This window comes from Bombina bombina, chromosome 5, assembly GCF_027579735.1.
Source record: "Bombina bombina isolate aBomBom1 chromosome 5, aBomBom1.pri, whole genome shotgun sequence".
NCBI classification, from domain to species: domain Eukaryota; kingdom Metazoa; phylum Chordata; class Amphibia; order Anura; family Bombinatoridae; genus Bombina; species Bombina bombina.
Window position 1 is genome coordinate 299,442,581 of NC_069503.1, and position 18,594 is coordinate 299,461,174.

The following is an 18,594-nucleotide window of genomic DNA, read 5'->3' on the forward strand; positions in this document are numbered from 1 at the left end:
ACAGTCCCCTGATCACATGACTGTCACTATTTAAAATCTATTGAGTTGCATTTAGTATTGTGTTGTGTTACTCTTAAATAACTCCTCGGGCGTGAACTTATTGTTATCTATATGGCCCACATGAACTAGCAGTCTCCTGTTGTGAAAAGCAAATACAAAAGCATGTGATTAAGAGGCTGTCAATAGAGCCTTTGAAACAGGCAGACATTTAGAAGTTTAAATGTTATAAAGTATATTAATCTAACAATGTTGGTTGTGCAAAGCTGGGGAATGGATAGTAAAGGCAATATCTATCTTTTTAAACAATAGCAATTTCTTTCATGTAATTAGCAAGAGTCCATGAGCTAGTGACGTATGGGATATACATTCCTACCAGGAGGGGCAAAGTTTCCCAAACCTTAAAATGCCTATAAATACACCCCTCACCACACCCACAATTCAGTTTTTACAAACTTTGCCTCCTATGGAGGTGGTGAAGTAAGTTTGTGCTAGATTCTACGTTGATATGCGCTCCGCAGCAAGTTGGAGCCTGGTTTTCCTCTCAGCGTGCAGTGAATGTCAGAGGGATGTGAGGAGAGTATTGCCTATTTGAATGCAGTGATCTCCTTCTACGGGGTCTATTTCATAGGTTCTCTGTTATCGGTCGTAGAGATTCATCTCTTACCTCCCTTTTCAGATCGACGATATACTCTTATTTATATACCATTACCTCTGCTGATTCTCGTTTCAGTACTGGTTTGGCTTTCTACAAACATGTAGATGAGTGTCCTGGGGTAAGTAAATCTTATTTTCTGTGACACTCTAAGCTATGGTTGGGCACTTTGTTTATAAAGTTCTAAATATATGTATTCAAACATTTATTTGCCTTGACTCAGGATGTTCAACATTCCTTATTTTCAGACAGTCAGTTTCATATTTGGGATAATGCATTTGAATCAATCATTTTTTTCTTACCTTAAAAAATTTGACTTTTTTTCCCTGTGGGCTGTTAGGCTCGCGGGGGCTGAAAATGCTTCATTTTATTGCGTCATTCTTGGCGCGGACTTTTTTGGCGCAAAAAATCTTTTCTGTTTCCGGCGTCATACGTGTCGCCGGAAGTTGCGTCATTTTTTACGTCCTTTTGCGCCAAAAATGTCGGCGTTCCGGATGTGGCGTCATTTTTGGCGCCAAAAGCATTTAGGCGCCAAATAATGTGAGCGTCTTGTTTGGCGCTAAAAAAATATGGGCGTCGCTTTTGTCTCCACATTATTTAAGTCTCATTATTTATTGCTTCTGGTTGCTAGAAGCTTGTTCACTGGCATTTTTTTCCCATTCCTGAAACTGTCATTTAAGGAATTTGATCAATTTTGCTTTATATGTTGTTTTTTCTATTACATATTGCAAGATGTTCCACGTTGCAACTGAGTCAGAAGATACTTCAGGAAAATCACTGCCCGGTGCTGGAGCTACCAAGCTAAGTGTATCTGCTATAAATTTTTGGTATCTGTTTCTCCAGCTGTTGTTTGTATTGCATGTCATGACAAACTTATTAATGCAGATAAAATTTCCTTTAGTACTGTTACATTACCTGTTGCTGTTCCGTCAACATCTAATTTTCAGAGTGTTCCTGATAAACATAAGAGATTTTATTTTTTAAATCCATTTAGAAGGCTATGTCTGTTATTTCTCCTTCTAGTTTACATAAAAGTCTTTTAAAACTTCTCTTTTTTCAGATGAATTTTTAAATGAACATCATCATTCTGATACTAATAATGGTTCTTCTGGTTCAGAGGTTTCTGTCTCAGAGGTTGATGCTGATAAATCTTTGTATTTGTTCAAGATGGAATTTATTCGTTCTTTATTTAAAGAAGTATTAATTGCTTTAGAAATAGAGGATTCTGGTCCTCTTGATACTAAATCTAAACGTTTAAATAAGGTTTTTAAATCTCCTGTAGTTATTCCAGAAGTGTTTAATCTCCCTGATGCTATTTCTGAAGTAATTTCCAGGGAATGGAACAATTTGGGTAATTCTTTTACTCCTTCTAAACGTTTAAGCAATTATATCCTGTGCCATCTGACAGATTAGAGTTTTTTGGGACAAAATCCCTAAGGTTATGGGGCTGTCTCTACTCCTGCTAAATGTACTACTATTCCTACGGCAGATAGTACTTCATTTAAGGATCCTTTAGATAGGAAAATTGAATCCTTTCTAAGAAAAGCTTACTTATGTTCAGGTAATCTTCTTAGACCTGCTATATTTTTAGCGGATGTTGCTGCAGCTTCAACTTTTTGGTTAGAAGTTTTAGCGCAACAAGTAACAGATCATAATTTTATAGCATTATTATTATTCTATAACATGCTAATAATTTTATTGGTGATACCATCTTTTGATATCATTAGAGTTGATGTCAGGTATATGTCTCTAGCTATTTTAGCTAGAAAAGCTTTATGGATTAAACTTGGAATGCTGATTTGTCTTCTAAGTCAACTTTGCTTTCTCCTGTTAAGTGTAGTCAGTCCACGGGTCATCATTACTTCTGGGATATTAACTCCTCCCCAACAGGAAGTGCAAGAGGATCACCCAAGCAGAGCTGCTATATAGCTCCTCCCCTCTACGTCACACCCAGTCATTCTCTTGCACCCAACTAATAGATAGGATGTGTGAGAGGACTGTGGTGATTATACTTAGTTTTTATATCTTCAATCAAAAGTTTGTTATTTTAAAACAGCACCGGAGTGTGTTGTTCCTTCTCAGGTAGAATTTGAAGAAGAATCTACCTGAGTTTTTTGCATGATTTTAGCCGGCGTAGCTAAGATTCATTTTGCTGTTCTCGGCCATTCTGAGGAGTGAGGTAAACTTCAGATCAGGGGACAGCGGGCAGGTTCACCTGCAGAGAGGTATGTAGCAGTATATTATTTTCTGAGGAATGGAATTGACTGAGAAAATACTGCCAATACCGATATAATGTAAGTTCAGCCTTAAATGCAGTAGTAGCAACTGGTATCAGGCTGTTATGTATATATGTTTACACTTCAGTATTCTGGGGAATGGCACTTCACTGGGAAAATACTGTATGCATGTAACTTTTAGCCTAACTTGCAGTGGGAACGACTAGCAGCAGGCTTTTTAATGACACTTCATTTTATTTGATTTTAAACGTTTTGCTGGCATGTTAAATCGTTTATTTATCTGAGGTACTGGGTGAAAAATTGTTTTGGGCACTGTTTTTCCACTTGGCTGTCGTTTATTTTAATTTAAGACAGTTTACTGGTCTTCCCTCACTGTTGTGTGTGAGGGGGAGGGGCCTATTTTGGCGCTTTTGCTACGCATCAGAAATTCAGTCACAAGTCTGTTTTCTTCCCTGCATGATCCGGATCGTCTCTACAGAGCTCAAGGGTCTTCAAAAATTATTTTGAGGGAGGTAATCACTCACAGCAGACCTGTGAGATTGTGCTTTGACTGTGATAAAAAACGTTTATATTCTGTACATTTTTTCTGCTATTTAAGGGTTAGTTATCCATTGCTAATGGGGGCAATCCTTTGCTAATTTGTATTTTTACCGGGAAAAATTTGATTTTATAGTTTCTCCGGTTCTTTGTTAGTCAACTGTCATAATTTTTTTCTGTGCTTCTTAAAGGCACAGTACGTTTTTTCATATTACTTTTAAATTGAGTTGAAAAGTATTTCCAAGCTTGCTAGTCTAATTGCTAGTGTGTTAAACATGTCTGACTCAGAGGAATATCTCTGTGCTATATGTGCAAAAGCCAAGGTGGAGCCCAATAGAAATTTATGTACTAATTGCATTGATGCTACTTTAAATAAAAGTCAATCTGTACAAATTGAACATCATTCACCAAACAACGAGGGGGAAGTTATGCCGACTAACTTGCCTCATGTGTCAGTACCTGCATCTCCCGCTCGGGAGGTGCGTGATATTGTAGCGCCGAGTACTTCAGGGCGGCCATTACAAATCACATTACAGGACATGGCTAATGTTATGACTGAAGTTTTGTCTAAATTACCAGAACTTAGAGGTAAGCGAGATCACTCTGGGGTGAGAACAGAGTGCGCTGATAATAATAGGGCCATGTCAGATACTGCGTCACAATTTGCAGAACATGAGGACGGAGAGCTTCAATCTGCAGGTGACGGATCTGATCCCAATAGAGTGGATTCAGACATTTCAAACTTTAAGTTTAAGCTAGAAAACCTCCGTGTACTGCTTGGGGAGGTATTAGCGGCTGTGAATGATTGTAACACCGTTGCAATCCCAGAGAAATTATGTAGGCTGGATAGATACTATGCAGTACCGGCGAGTACTGACGTATTTCCTATACCTAAGAGGCTTACAGAGATAATTACTAAGGAGTGGGATAGGCCCGGTGTACCCTTTTCCCCCCCTCCTGTATTTAGAAAAATGTTTCCAATAGACGCCACCACACGGGACTTATGGCAGATGGTCCCTAAGGTGGAGGGAGCGGTTTCTACTCTGGCTAAGCGTACCACTATCCCGGTGGAGGATAGCTGTGCCTTTTCAGATCCAATGGATAAAAAATTAGAGGGTTACCTTAAGAAAATGTTTGTTCAACAAGGTTTTATATTGCAACCCCTTGCATGTATTGCGTCTGTCACGGCTGCGGCCGCTTTTTGGTCCGAGTCTCTGGAAGAGACTCTTGACTCAATAACTATAGATGAGATTTCAAATAAGCTTAAGACCCTTAAGCTACCTAATTCATTTATTTCAGATGCCGTAGTACATTTAACTAAACTTACGGCTAAGAATTCCGGATTCGCCATTCAGGCACGTAGAGCACTGTGGCTAAAATCCTGGTCAGCTGATGTTACTTCTAAATCTAAATTACTTAACATACCTTTCAAAGGGCAGACCTTATTCGGGCCCGGTTTGAAAGAAATTATCGCTGACATTACAGGAGGTAAAGGCCATGCCCTGCCTCAAGACAGAGCCAAACCTAGGGCTAGACAGTCTAATTTTCGTGCCTTTCGTAATTTCAAGGCAGGAGCAGCATCAACTTCCTCTGCACCAAAACAGGAAGGAGCTGTTGCTCGCTACAGACAAGGCTGGAGACCTAACCAGTCCTGGAACAAGGGCAAGCAGGCCAGAAAACCTGCTGCTGCCCCTAAGACAGCATGAATTGAGGGCCCCCGATCCGGGAACGGATCTAGTGGGGGGCAGACTTTCTCTCTTCGCCCAGGCTTGGGCAAGAGATGTCCAGGATCCTTGGGCTCTAGAGATCATATCTCAGGGATATCTTCTGGACTTCAAAACCTCTCCCCCAAAAGGGAGATTTCATCTTTCAAGGTTATCAACAAACCAAATCAAGAAAGAGGCGTTTCTACGCTCTGTACAAGATCTCTTACTAATGGGAGTGATCCACCCGGTTCCGCGGTCGGAGCACGGACAAGGGTTTTACTCAAATCTGTTTGTGGTTCCCAAGAAAGAAGGAACCTTCAGACCAATCTTGGATTTAAAGATTCTAAACAAATTCCTAAGAGTTCCATCGTTCAAAATGGAAACTATTCGGACAATCTTACCCATGATCCAAAAGGGTCAGTACATGACCACAGTGGATTTAAAGGACGCTTACTTTCACATACCGATTCACAAAGATCATTACCGGTATCTAAGGTTTGCCTTCCTAGACAGGCATTACCAGTTTGTAGCTCTTCCATTCGGATTGGCTACGGCTCCAAGAATCTTCACAAAGGTTCTGGGCGCTCTTCTGGCGGTACTAAGACCGCGAGGAATTTCGGTAGCTCCGTACCTAGACGACATTCTGATACAAGCTTCAAGCTTTCAAACTGCCAAGTCTCATACAGAGTTAGTACTGGCATTTCTAAGGTCGCGTGGGTGGAAGGTGAACGAAAAGAAGAGTTCTCTCTTTCCAATCACAAGAGTCCCCTTCTTGGGGACTCTTATAGATTCTGTAGAAATGAAGATCTACCTGACAGAAGACAGGTTAACAAAGCTTCAAAATGCTTGCCGTGTCCTTCATTCCATTCAACACCCGTCAGTGGCCCAATGCATGGAGGTAATCGGCTTAATGGTAGCGGCAATGGACATAGTACCCTTTGCACGCCTACATCTCAGACCGCTGCAATTGTGCATGCTAAGTCAGTGGAATGGGGATTACTCAGATTTGTCCCCTACTCTGAATCTGGATCAAGAGACCAGAAATTCTCTTCTATGGTGGCTTTCTCGGCCACATCTGTCCAGGGGGATGCCATTCAGCAGGCCAGATTGGACAATTGTAACAACAGACGCCAGCCTACTAGGTTGGGGCGCTGTCTGGAATTCTCTGAAGGCTTAGGGATCATGGACTCAGGAGGAGAGTCTCCTTCCAATAAACATTCTGGAATTGAGAGCAGTTCTCAATGCCCTTCTGGCTTGGCCCCAGTTAACAACTCGGGGGTTCATCAGGTTTCAGTCGGACAACATCACGACTGTAGCTTACATCAACCATCAAGGAGGGACAAGAAGCTCCCTAGCGATGATGGAAGTATCAAAGATAATTCGCTGGGCAGAGTCTCACTCTTGCCACCTGTCAGCGATCTACATCCCAGGAGTGGAGAACTGGGAGGCGGATTTCCTAAGTCGTCAGACTTTTCATCCGGGGGAGTGGGAACTTCATCCGGAGGTCTTTGCCCAAATACTTCGACGTTGGGGCAAACCAGAGATAGATCTCATGGCGTCTCGACAGAACGCCAAGCTTCCTTGTTACGGGTCCAGGTCCAGGGACCCGGGAGCGGTCCTGGTAGATGCTTTGACAGCACCTTGGACCTTCGGGATGGCTTATGTGTTTCCACCCTTCCCGATGCTTCCTCGATTGATTGCCAGGATCAAACAGGAGAGAGCATCGGTGATTCTAATAGCGCCTGCGTGGCCACGCAGGACCTGGTATGCAGATCTAGTGGACATGTCATCCTGTCCACCTTGGTCTCTGCCTCTGAGACAGGACCTTCTAATTCAGGGTCCCTTCAAACATCAAAATCTAACTTCTCTGAAGCTGACTGCTTGGAAATTGAACGCTTGATTTTATCAAAGCGTGGATTTTCTGAGTCAGTAATTGATACCTTAATACAGGCGAGGAAACCTGTTACCAGAAAGATTTACCATAAAATAGGGCGTAAATACTTACATTGGTGCGAATCCAAGAGTTACTCATGGAGTAAGGTTAGGATTCCTAGGATATTGTCTTTTCTACAAGAAGGTTTAGAAAAGGGTTTATCTGCTAGTTCCTTAAAGGGACAGATCTCAGCTCTGTCCATCCTTTTACACAAACGTCTGTCAGAAGTTCCAGACGTTCAGGCTTTTTGTCAGGCTTTGGCTAGGATTAAGCCTGTGTTTAAAACTGTTGCTCCACCATGGAGCTTAAATTTAGTTCTTAACGTTTTACAGGGTGTTCCGTTTGAACCCCTTCATTCCATTGATATCAAATTGTTATCTTGGAAAGTTCTGTTTTTAATGGCTATTTCCTCGGCTCGAAGAGTCTCTGAGTTATCGGCCTTACATTGTGATTCTCCTTATCTGATTTTTCATTCAGACAAGGTAGTTCTGCGTACTAAACCTGGGTTCTTACCTAAGGTGGATAAGAAGAAAAAATGGGGTTTATTTAGCAGCGCTAAAAAAAGCTAGGAAATGATGATACCAATCTAATTTATGTTTTATACAATCTATTTTATTTAAAAATTCTTATAACACATAAAAACAACAGCAAATGCTTTTCCTAATTAATAAAGGGACGTCTCCCTTATACAACACTTATAAAAACAGACTAGAACCATATAATCCTAGAATTTCAGGTATAAAGGAATTAATTCTATAGATAACATATGGCAAGCAACAAATTTCTAAGATAAATGGTGAATTAAATATTTAAAAGGCACAAATGTATCAATCCTAATAGCTTTACAGTTCTTCAGTAACAAATTCAGTTATAAAGTTACACAGTTACTTTCCTTGGACATATAATTGGCTCAGGTGTGCTGGATAGTTAAAAAGGCAAAAAACAGCCAATATTCTGATTTAGGTGCCAAAGCAATCGTGGTTAATGGAAATGGTTAATTTAACAGATGAATACCTTGATGTCTTTAAAGTTCAGTTTGCGTGTTTTAAAAAACGTAGTGCAAATTAGTGTAGAGGTACCTTAATCTGTCCTGGTTGCAACCGCTGATTATCTTCACTGTGAGGGATTCACAGACTGTTTGTTCCTGGTGCTTCTGATAAGTCACCTGACCTTCTCTTTGATTCAGAGGTCAGGGGTGATGATCCGTTCTGGTGATGTAGTTATCCTTTTTTTTGTTTTCCTTTCTTCTTATAGCCCAAATATTGTTTTCATCTGGGTTCCCTCAGACTTCTTAAGGTCTGAAGAAATCTTTGGTCAGTGTTTAGCAGTAACACCGTATTCCCTGAAGTTACCAAAGGTAGATTTTAACTTGCAGGGTCAGGAGAAAAGTTTAAAGTTGCAGGGTCACACAGCTTTGTGACAGTAGTAAATGAAGTTTAGTAGAGTGTAGCAGGTCCCATTCAACGCGTTTCACCCTTCTGGCGTTGAATGGGACCTGCTACACTCTACTAAACTTCATTTACTACTGTCACAAAGCTGTGTGACCCTGCAACTTTAAACTTTTCTCCTGACCCTGCAAGTTAAAATCTACCTTTGGTAACTTCAGGGAATACGGTGTTACTGCTAAACACTGACCAAAGATTTCTTCAGACCTTAAGAAGTCTGAGGGAACCCAGATGAAAACAATATTTGGGCTATAAGAAGAAAGGAAAACAAAAAAAAGGATAACTACATCACCAGAACGGATCATCACCCCTGACCTCTGAATCAAAGAGAAGGTCAGGTGACTTATCAGAAGCACCAGGAACAAACAGTCTGTGAATCCCTCACAGTGAAGATAATCAGCGATTGCAACCAGGACAGATTAAGGTACCTCTACACTAATTTGCACTACGTTTTTTAAAACACGCAAACTGAACTTTAAAGACATCAAGGTATTCATCTGTTAAATTAACCATTTCCATTAACCACGATTGCTTTGGCACCTAAATCAGAATATTGGCTGTTTTTTGCCTTTTTAACTATCCAGCACACCTGAGCCAATTATATGTCCAAGGAAAGTAACTGTGTAACTTTATAACTGAATTTGTTACTGAAGAACTGTAAAGCTATTAGGATTGATACATTTGTGCCTTTTAAATATTTAATTCACCATTTATCTTAGAAATTTGTTGCTTGCCATATGTTATCTATAGAATTAATTCCTTTATACCTGAAATTCTAGGATTATATGGTTCTAGTCTGTTTTTATAAGTGTTGTATAAGGGAGACGTCCCTTTATTAATTAGGAAAAGCATTTGCTGTTGTTTTTATGTGTTATAAGAATTTTTAAATAAAATAGATTGTATAAAACATAAATTAGATTGGTATCATCATTTCCTAGCTTTTTTTAGCGCTGCTAAATAAACCCCATTTTTTCTTCTTATCCACCATTTAGTTCTCTTTGAGGGAAGAACTTTTTTAGCAGCAGGAATCCACCTTTAGGCGCTCCTATCACACTACACATTCTTACCTAAGGTGGTCACTAATAGGAATATCAATCAAGAGATTGTTGTTCCATCATTGTGTCCTAATCCTTCTTCAAAGAAGGAACGACTTCTATACAATCTAGATGTAGTCCGTGCCCTGAAATTTTATTTACAGGCAACTAAAGATTTTCGCCAAACTTCTTCCCTGTTTGTCGTTTATTCTGGACAGAGGAGAGGTCAAAAAGCTTCTGCTACCTCTCTTTCTTCTTGGCTTCGTAGCATAATACGTTTAGCTTATGAGACTGCTGGACAGCAGCCTCCTGAAAGAATTACAGCTCATTCTACTAGAGCTGTGGCTTCCACTTGGGCCTTTAAGAATGAGGCCTCTGTTGAACAGATTTGCAAGGCTGCAACTTGGTCTTCTCTTCATACTTTTTCCAAATTTTACAAATTTTACACTTTTGCTTCTTCGGAGGCTGTTTTTGGGAGAAAGGTTCTTCAGGCAGTGGTTCCTTCCGTATAAAGATCCTGCCTGTCCCTCCCGTCATCCGTGTACTTTAGCTTTGGTATTGGTATCCCAGAAGTAATGATGACCCGTGGACTGACTACACTTAACAGGAGAAAACATAATTTATGCTTACCTGATAAATTCCTTTCTCCTGTAGTGTAGTCAGTCCACGGCCCGCCCTGTTTTTTATGGCAGGTCTAAATTTTTAAATTATACTCCAGTCACCACTGCACCCTTTAGCTTCTCCTTTCTCGTTGGTTCTCGGTCGAATGACTGGGTGTGACGTAGAGGGGAGGAGCTATATAGCAGCTCTGCTTGGGTGATCCTCTTGCACTTCCTGTTGGGGAGGAGTTAATATCCCAGAAGTAGTGATGACCCGTGGACTGACTACACTACAGGAGAAAGGAATTTATCAGGTAAGCATAAATTATGTTTTCCCTTTCTTTCCAGGGTAATAAATTATTATCTCAACTGTTTCTGGAAGGAAGGGAACTTTTTTTTTACCAAAGGATAAAAAATCCAAGGTAAATTTAGGTTTAATAATCTTTTTTCGTTCTTTTCCTCACAACAAGGAACAAAAGCCTGATCCTTCATCCTCAGGAGCGGTATCAGTTTGGAAACTATTTCCAGTTTGGAATATATCCAAGCCTTATAGAAACCTATAGCCAGCTCCTAAGTACCCATGAAGGTGCGGCCCTTATTCCAGTTCAGCTGGTATGGGGCAGATTACGTTTTCTTCAAAGAAATTTGGCTCAATTCCGTTCTCAATCTCTGGTTTCAGAACGGTACAGAATTGGCTTCAAGTTAAGGCCTCCTGCTAAGAGATTTTTTTCTTTCCCGTGTCCCAGTTAACACAGCAAAGGCTCAGCATTTCTGAAATGTGTTTCAGATCTAGAGTTGGCTGGAGTAATTATGCCAGTTCCAGTTCTGGAACAGGGGCTGGGGTTTTATTTTATCTCTTCATTGTACCAAAGAAGGTCAATTCCTTCAGACCAGTTCCGGATCTATCAATATTGAATCGTTATGTAAGGATACCAACATTCAAGATGGTTACTGTAGGACTATCCTGCCTTTTGTTTAGCAAGGGCATTATATGTCTACAATAGATTTACAGGATGTGTATCTGCATATTCAGATTCATCCAGATCACTTTTAGTGTCTGAGATTCTCTTTTTAGACAAGCATTACCAGTTTTGTGGCTCTACCGTTTGGCCTAGCCTCAGTTCCAAGAATTTTTTTTCAAAGGTTCTCGGTGCCCTTCTTTCTGTAATCAGAGAACAGGGTTTTGGTATTTCCTTATTTGGACGATATCTTGGTACTTGCTCAGTCTTCTCATTTTCGAAGAATCTCATAGGAATCGACTGTTGTTGTTTCTTCAAGTTCATGGTTGGAGGATCAATTTACCAATCAGTTCATTGATTCCTCAGACAAGGGTAACCTTTTTAGGTTTCTAGATAGATTCAGTGTCTATGACTCTGTCCTTGTCAGACAAGAGAAGTTTAACATTGATATCAGCTTGTCAAAACCTTCAGTCACAATCATTCCCTTTGGTAGCCTTATGTATGGAAATTTTAGGTCTTAGGACTGCCGCATCAGATGCGATCTCCTTTGCTCGTTTTCACATGCGACCTCTTCAGCTCTATATGCTGAACCAATGGTGCAGGGATTACTCAAAGATATCTCAATTAATATCTTTAAACCGATTATACGACACTCTCTGACATGGTGGACAGATCACCATCGTTTAGTTCAGGGGGCTTCTTTGTTCTTCCGACCTGGACTATAATCTCAACAGATGCAAGTCTTACAGGTTGGGGAGCTGTGTGGGGGTATCTGACGGCATAAGGGGTTTGGGAATCTCAGGAGGTGAGATTTCCGATCAATATTTTGGAACTCCGTGCAATTTTCAGAGCTCTTCAGTCTTGGCCTTTTCTGAAGAGAGAGTTGTTGTTTGTTTTCAGATAGACAATGTCACAACTGTGGCATACATCAATCATCAAGGAGGGACTCACAGTCCTCTGGCTATGAAAGAAGTATCTCAAATTTTGGTTTGGGCGGAATCCAGCTCCTGTCTAATCTCTGCGGTTCATATCCCAGGTATGGACAATTGGAAAGCGGATTATCTCAGTCGCCAAACGTTGCACCTGGGCGAATGGTCTTCACCCAGAGGTATTTCCTCAGATTGTTCAAATGTGGGAATTCCCAGAAATAGATCTGATGGCTTCTCATCTAAACAAGAAACTTACCTGGTATCTGTCCGGATCCCGGGATCCTCGGGCGGAGGCAGTGGATGCATTATCTCTTCCTTACAAGTGTCATCCTGCCTATATCTTTCCGCCTCTAGTTCTTCTTCCAAGGGTATTCTCCAATATTCTAAAGGAATGCTCATTTGTCCTGCTGGTAGCTCCAGCATGGCCTCACAGGTTTTGGTATGCGGATCTTGTCCGGATGGCCTCTTGCCAGCTGTGGACTCTTCCGTTAAGACCAGTCTTTCTGTCTCAAGGTTCTTTTTTCCATCAGGATCTCAAAACCTTAATTTTAAGGTATGGAGTTTGAACGCTTGATTCTTGGTCAAAGAGGTTTCTCTGACTCTGTGATTGATACTATGTGACAGGCTCGTAAATCTGTATCTAGAGAGATATATTATAGAGTCTGGAAGACTTATTTTTCTTCAGGATGGTTTAGATAAAGGTTTGTCCGCAAGTTCCTTGAAAGACAAATCTCTGCTCTTTCTGTTCTTTTTCACAGAAGGATTGCTAATCTTCCTGATATTCATTGTTTTGTACAACCTTTGGTTCGTATAAAACCTGTCATTAAGTCAATTTCTCCTCCTTGAAGTTTGAATTTGGTTCTGGGGGTTCTTCAAGCTCCTCCGTTTGAACCTATGCATTCATTGGACATTAAATTACTTTCTTGGAAAGTTTTGTTCCTTTTGGCAATCTCTTTTGCCAGAAGAGTTTCTGAATTATCTGCTCTTTCTTGTGAGTCTCCTTTTCTGATTTTTCATCAGGATAAGGCGGTGTTGCGAACTTCTTTTGAATTTTTACCTAAAGTTGTGAATTCCAACAACATTAGTAGAGAAATTGTGGTTCCTTCATTATGTCCTAATCCTAAGAATTCTAAGGAGAAATCGTTGCATTCTTTGGATGTTGTTAGAGCTTTGAAATATTATGTTGAAGCTACTAAGTCTTTCCGAAAGACTTCTAGTTTATTTGTTATCTTTTCCGGTTCTAGAAAAGGCCAGAAAGCTTCTGCCATTTCTTTGGCATCTTGGTTGAAATCTTTAATTCATCTTGCCTATGTTGAGTCGGGTAAAACTCCGCCTCAGAGGATTACTGCTCATTCTACTAGGTCAGTTTCTACTTCCTGGACATTTAGGAATGAAGCTTCGATTGATCAGATTTGCAAAGCAGCAACTTGGTCCTCTTTGCATACCTTTACAAAATTCTACCATTTTGATGTATTTTCTTCTTCTGAAGCAGTTTTTGGTAGAAAAGTACTTCAGGCAGCGGTTTCAGTTTTTCATTAAACTTTATTTTGGGTGTGGATTATTTTCAGCAGGAATTGGCTGTCTTTATTTTATCCCTCCCTCTCTAGTGACTCTTGTGTGGAAAGATCCACATCTTGGGTAATCATTATCCCAGACGTCACTAGCTCATGGACTCTTGCTAATTACATGAAAGAAAACATAATTTATGTAAGAACTTACCTGATAAATTCATTTCTTTCATATTAGCAAGAGTCCATGAGGCCCGCCCTTTTTTTGTGGTGGTTATGATTTTTGTATAAAGCACAATTATTCCAATTCCTTATTTTTTATGCTTTCGCACTTTCTTATCACCCCACTTCTTGGCTATTCGTTAAACTGAATTGTGGGTGTGGTGAGGGGTGTATTTATAGGCATTTTAAGGTTTGGGAAACTTTGCCCCTCCTGGTAGGAATGTATATCCCATACGTCACTAGCTCATGGACTCTTGCTAATATGAAAGAAATGAATTTATCAGGTAAGTTCTTACATAAATTATGTTTTTTGTGTAGACTGTCCCTTTAATGATTTTAGTGACCAACCCGTTAAAATTTAAGCCAATATTAAGCTAAAATGAACTCTTTTTTAAATTGTTTTCAATGTTTGTTACATGCATTATCATGAAATCACTTTTTTAATTTGTGATTTTTTATAGCTTAAAGAGCATGCAATTTTTAAAGGAATACTAAACCCAAATTTTTCTTTCATGATTTAGATAGACCATGCAATTTTAAGCAGCTTTCTAATTTACTCCTAATATCAATTTTCTTTATTCTCTTGGTATCTTTACTTAAAAAAGCAGGAATTTAAAGCGTAGGAGCCAGCCCATTTTAGATTCAGCACCCTGGATATTGCTTGCTTATTGGTGGCTACATTTAGCAAACCAATAAGCAAGCATAACCCAGGAACTGAACCAAAGATGGGCCGGCTCTTAAGCTTTACATTCCTGCTTTTTAAATAAAGAAAATGAAGAAAAATTGCTAATAGGAGTAAATTAGAAAGTTGCTTGTGGTATCCTTTGATGAAAAGCATACCTTTTATAGGCTCATGGCCAGCAATGCACTACTTAGAGCTAGCTGCTGGTTTGTGGCTGTATATATATATATATATATATATATATATATATATATGTATGTTTCCATGCAAGGTTAGCACTCTAACATAACTTCTTAGAGCCTAGGTATACAAGAAAGACTCTTCTCTCTTTTTCATAGGTTTTTCAACATTTATTTTCCAACGTTTCGGCCCCAACCTGGGCCTTTGTCAAGGTAACATACAATGCAAACTAACACAATATTTATACCCTGTTAAACCACTCCCCCACTCACTCAGGTGATGCTCTATGACCCTGTGATTATCTGATTTTCTTAAGGTAGAATCTGAATTCAGTTCACTTAACTGATTACTGGAATTTTCCTTTTTTCTACCTAAAATAAAGCATTAATACATTAGAATACTATAGTCACATGTGCATCACTAGAAAACATTGTTAGGATTACAGGGTAATAAACATATTTACAAATAACTATTATAACTGATTTATAAACTAACTACTATATCCCCTCCATTCGTGGTACAAGAGTCCACTATTATAATATAATCAAAAATTCAGCTTATTGAGTTTCAGATGACTTATTTTACAAGAAACAGGACAGAGACAGGTGTGTATTCAAGCCCCTGGGGTGGACTGTGTCTAGTTCAGAGATCCATCTGGCCTCTCTTTGTAATAAAATGGTCTTTCTATCACCCCCTCTTTCAGAGGTTGTATTTGGTCTATAGGACAACATCTGAGACTAGACACAGAGTGGAACTTTTTCAGACAATGTTTAGCCACAGGCTGATCTGACTCCCCTTTCTCTAAAGCCTGTCTGGACCTATGTACTGCCATTCTCTCCTTCAGCATACATTCCGTCTTTCCAATATACATGTCCCCACACTGGCACTTGATCATATAAATCACGTATTTGGACTCACAGTTTAATGGCTGTCTTATGTCATACCTCCTACCAATGTGGTTGTGTGTGAATGTGTTGCCTAGGATTAGATTATCACATGTAGTGCATCCATGACACCTATATACACCTGGTTTTCTCATCAGAAAATGTTTTACTGGTTTTTCATATTTATCAGTGGGGTCTGCCTGTACTAACATATCCTTCAAGGACCGTCCCCTTCTATAAGAGAATATCAGGAGTTGGAAAATAAATGTGAAAAACCTATGAAAAAGAGAGAAGAGTCTTTCTTGTATACCTATGTATATACTGTATATATATATATATATATATATATATATATATATATATATATATATATAATCTTGTTATTAGCTCAACAATGTGTTCAGCTAGCTCCCAGTAGTGCATTGCTGCTCCTTCATTAAAGCATACCAAGAAAATGAAGCAAATTTGACAACAGTATTAAGTTGGAAAGCTGTTTAAAAATTAAATGCTCTATCTGAATGATGAAATAAATACATTTTGGACTTAATGTCCCTTTAAGTACTGCAAAAGAAACATTTATAAATGAACTAACTAACTAAAGAACAACATAACACTTCTAAAAAATAAATATACTTAGATTTGGTTATTAAATAATAGTAGAAGCTACGGTTAGATAAGTCATGGTGATTTATAACAAAAGCAAACTGGGTGGAGCGTGTTCATCTTGTAGTAGATGTCCAATGTAGACAAAACCAAATCAGGACTAAGTAGCATCTCCACATGCAAGAGCCAAAACTCTTCATCATGTAATAGGTCTACCAGTGGTTGAATGAACAACAAATAATGTTTCACATAATGAGCACAATGATAAACTCCCTGCTCTATAAACTCTGTCTACTGTAAGGGCATGAATAACACATATGTTTTGTTTGTTTTAGGGAAATTCATATTGGAGACATTTAAATGTGTTAATGTGTATATGAATGAGCCATATGTATGACTATAAATTATCCATGCAATACATGTAGAAACATTCGCCTAGATTTAGAGTTCTGCGTTAGCCGTCAAAAGCAGAGTTAAGGGGTCCTAACGCTGCTTTTGGCCGCCCGCTGGTATTTAGAGTCGGCCAGGTAAAGGTGTACCGCTCACTTTCAAGCCGCGACTTTTCCATACTGCAGATCCCCTTACGCCAATTGCGTATCCTATCTTTTCAATGGGATCTTCCTAACGCCGGTATTTAGAGTCTTGGCTGAAGTGAGCGTTACACCTCTACCGACAAGACTGCTAACGCCCATGGAAAGGCTGTAGTTAAGAGCTTTATGGGCTAACGCCGGTATATAAAGCTCTTAACTACAGTGCTCTAAAGTACACTAACACCCATAAACTACCTATGTACCCCTAAACCGAGGTCCCCCCACATCGCCGCCACTATAATAAATATTTTTAACCCCTAATCTGCCGACCGCACATCGCCGCCACCTACATTATACCTATAAACCCCTAATCTGCTGCCCCTAACATCGCCGACACCTACATAATATTTATTAACCCCTAATCTGCCCCCCCAACGTCACCGCCACCACCTAACTTCAAGTATTAACCCCTAATCTGCCAACCAGACCTTGCCGCTACTATAATAAATGTATTAACCCCTAAAGCTAAGTCTAACCCTAACACCCCCCTAAATTAAATATAATTTTAATCTAACGAAATAAATTAACTCTTATTAACTAAAGTATTCCTATTTAAAACTAAATACTTACCTGTAAAATAAACCCTAATATAGCTACAATATAACGAATAATTATATTGTAGCTATTTTAGGATTTATATTTATTTTACAGGCAACTTTGTATTTATTTTAACTAGGTACAATAGCTATTAAATAGTTATTAACTTCCTATGGGGGAATCGTGCACAAGCACGTTTTGCCAGCTTACCGCTACCGTAAGCAACGCTGGTATTGAGGGTTGAAGTGGTGGTAAATTCGGCTCAACGCTCCCTTTTTGGAGCCTAACGCAGCCCTTCAGACAACTCTAAATACCAGCGTTGTTTGGAAGCAGCGGTAGGAAAAAAAGTTGCGTTAGCTACGCGGGTCTTTACCGACAAAACTCTAAATCTAGGCCATAGATTTTGATAATATATGTGAAGAAATTAACTTAACAAAAGCAATTATTCAATATTTATATATAGAAAATATATAGAAAACAGCACTCTCTGGATTTAAATTCAAACAGATAGTTTAATAGGTAACGTTTCGGGGATTGCTCCCCTTCATCAGGGTCTGATGAAGGGGAGCATTCCCCGAAACGTTACCTATTAAACTATCTGTTTGAATTTAAATCCAGACAGTGCTGTTTTCTATTCTACTACATATCACCTACTCTAGCACCCTGGCCCTTGGAGAATTGTTTGTGAGAGTGCAACTGACTCATTTTGCCTATATATATATATATATATATATATATACACACAAAAAATTTTCTTCCTTCGAACAGAGTTTGCAGTCTTTATGGTTGCTAAGTATGCTCACTATTATTTTATTGCATCTGAATTTTCTCAGGGTTGTCTTAAAGGGATAGTAAAGTCCAAATTAAACTTTCATGATCCAGATAGGGCATGTAATTTTAAGCAACTTTCTAATTTACTTTTATCATCAAATTTGCTTTATTCTCTTGGTATTCTTAGTTGAAAGTGAAACCTAGCTAGGCTCATATGCTAATTTCTAAGCCCTTGAAGGCCGCCTCTTATCTGAATACATTTGATTGTTTTTCACAGCCAGATGGCGTTAGTTTACGTGTTTTATATAAATAACATTGTGCTCATACACGTGGAGTTATTTAAAGGGACAGTCTACACCAGAATTTGTATTGTTTAAAAAGATAGATAATCCCTTTATTACCCATTCTCCAGTTTTGCATAAACAACACAATTAAATTAATATATGTTTTACCTCTGTGATTACCTTGCATCTAAGCCTCTGCAGACTGCCCCCTTATCTCAGTGCTTTTGACAGACATGCAGGTTAGCCAATCAGTGCAGACTCCTAAATAACTCCACGGGAGTGAGCACAATGTTAACTATATG

General features: G+C 39.2%; 1 protein-coding gene across 2 annotated transcripts in view; it reads left to right on the forward strand.

Annotated features, from left to right (window-relative positions):
* CASD1 (CAS1 domain containing 1) overlaps positions 1 to 18,594 on the forward strand; it is a 248,486-nt gene that overhangs the window by 208,358 nt on the left and 21,534 nt on the right. The window lies entirely within an intron of this gene.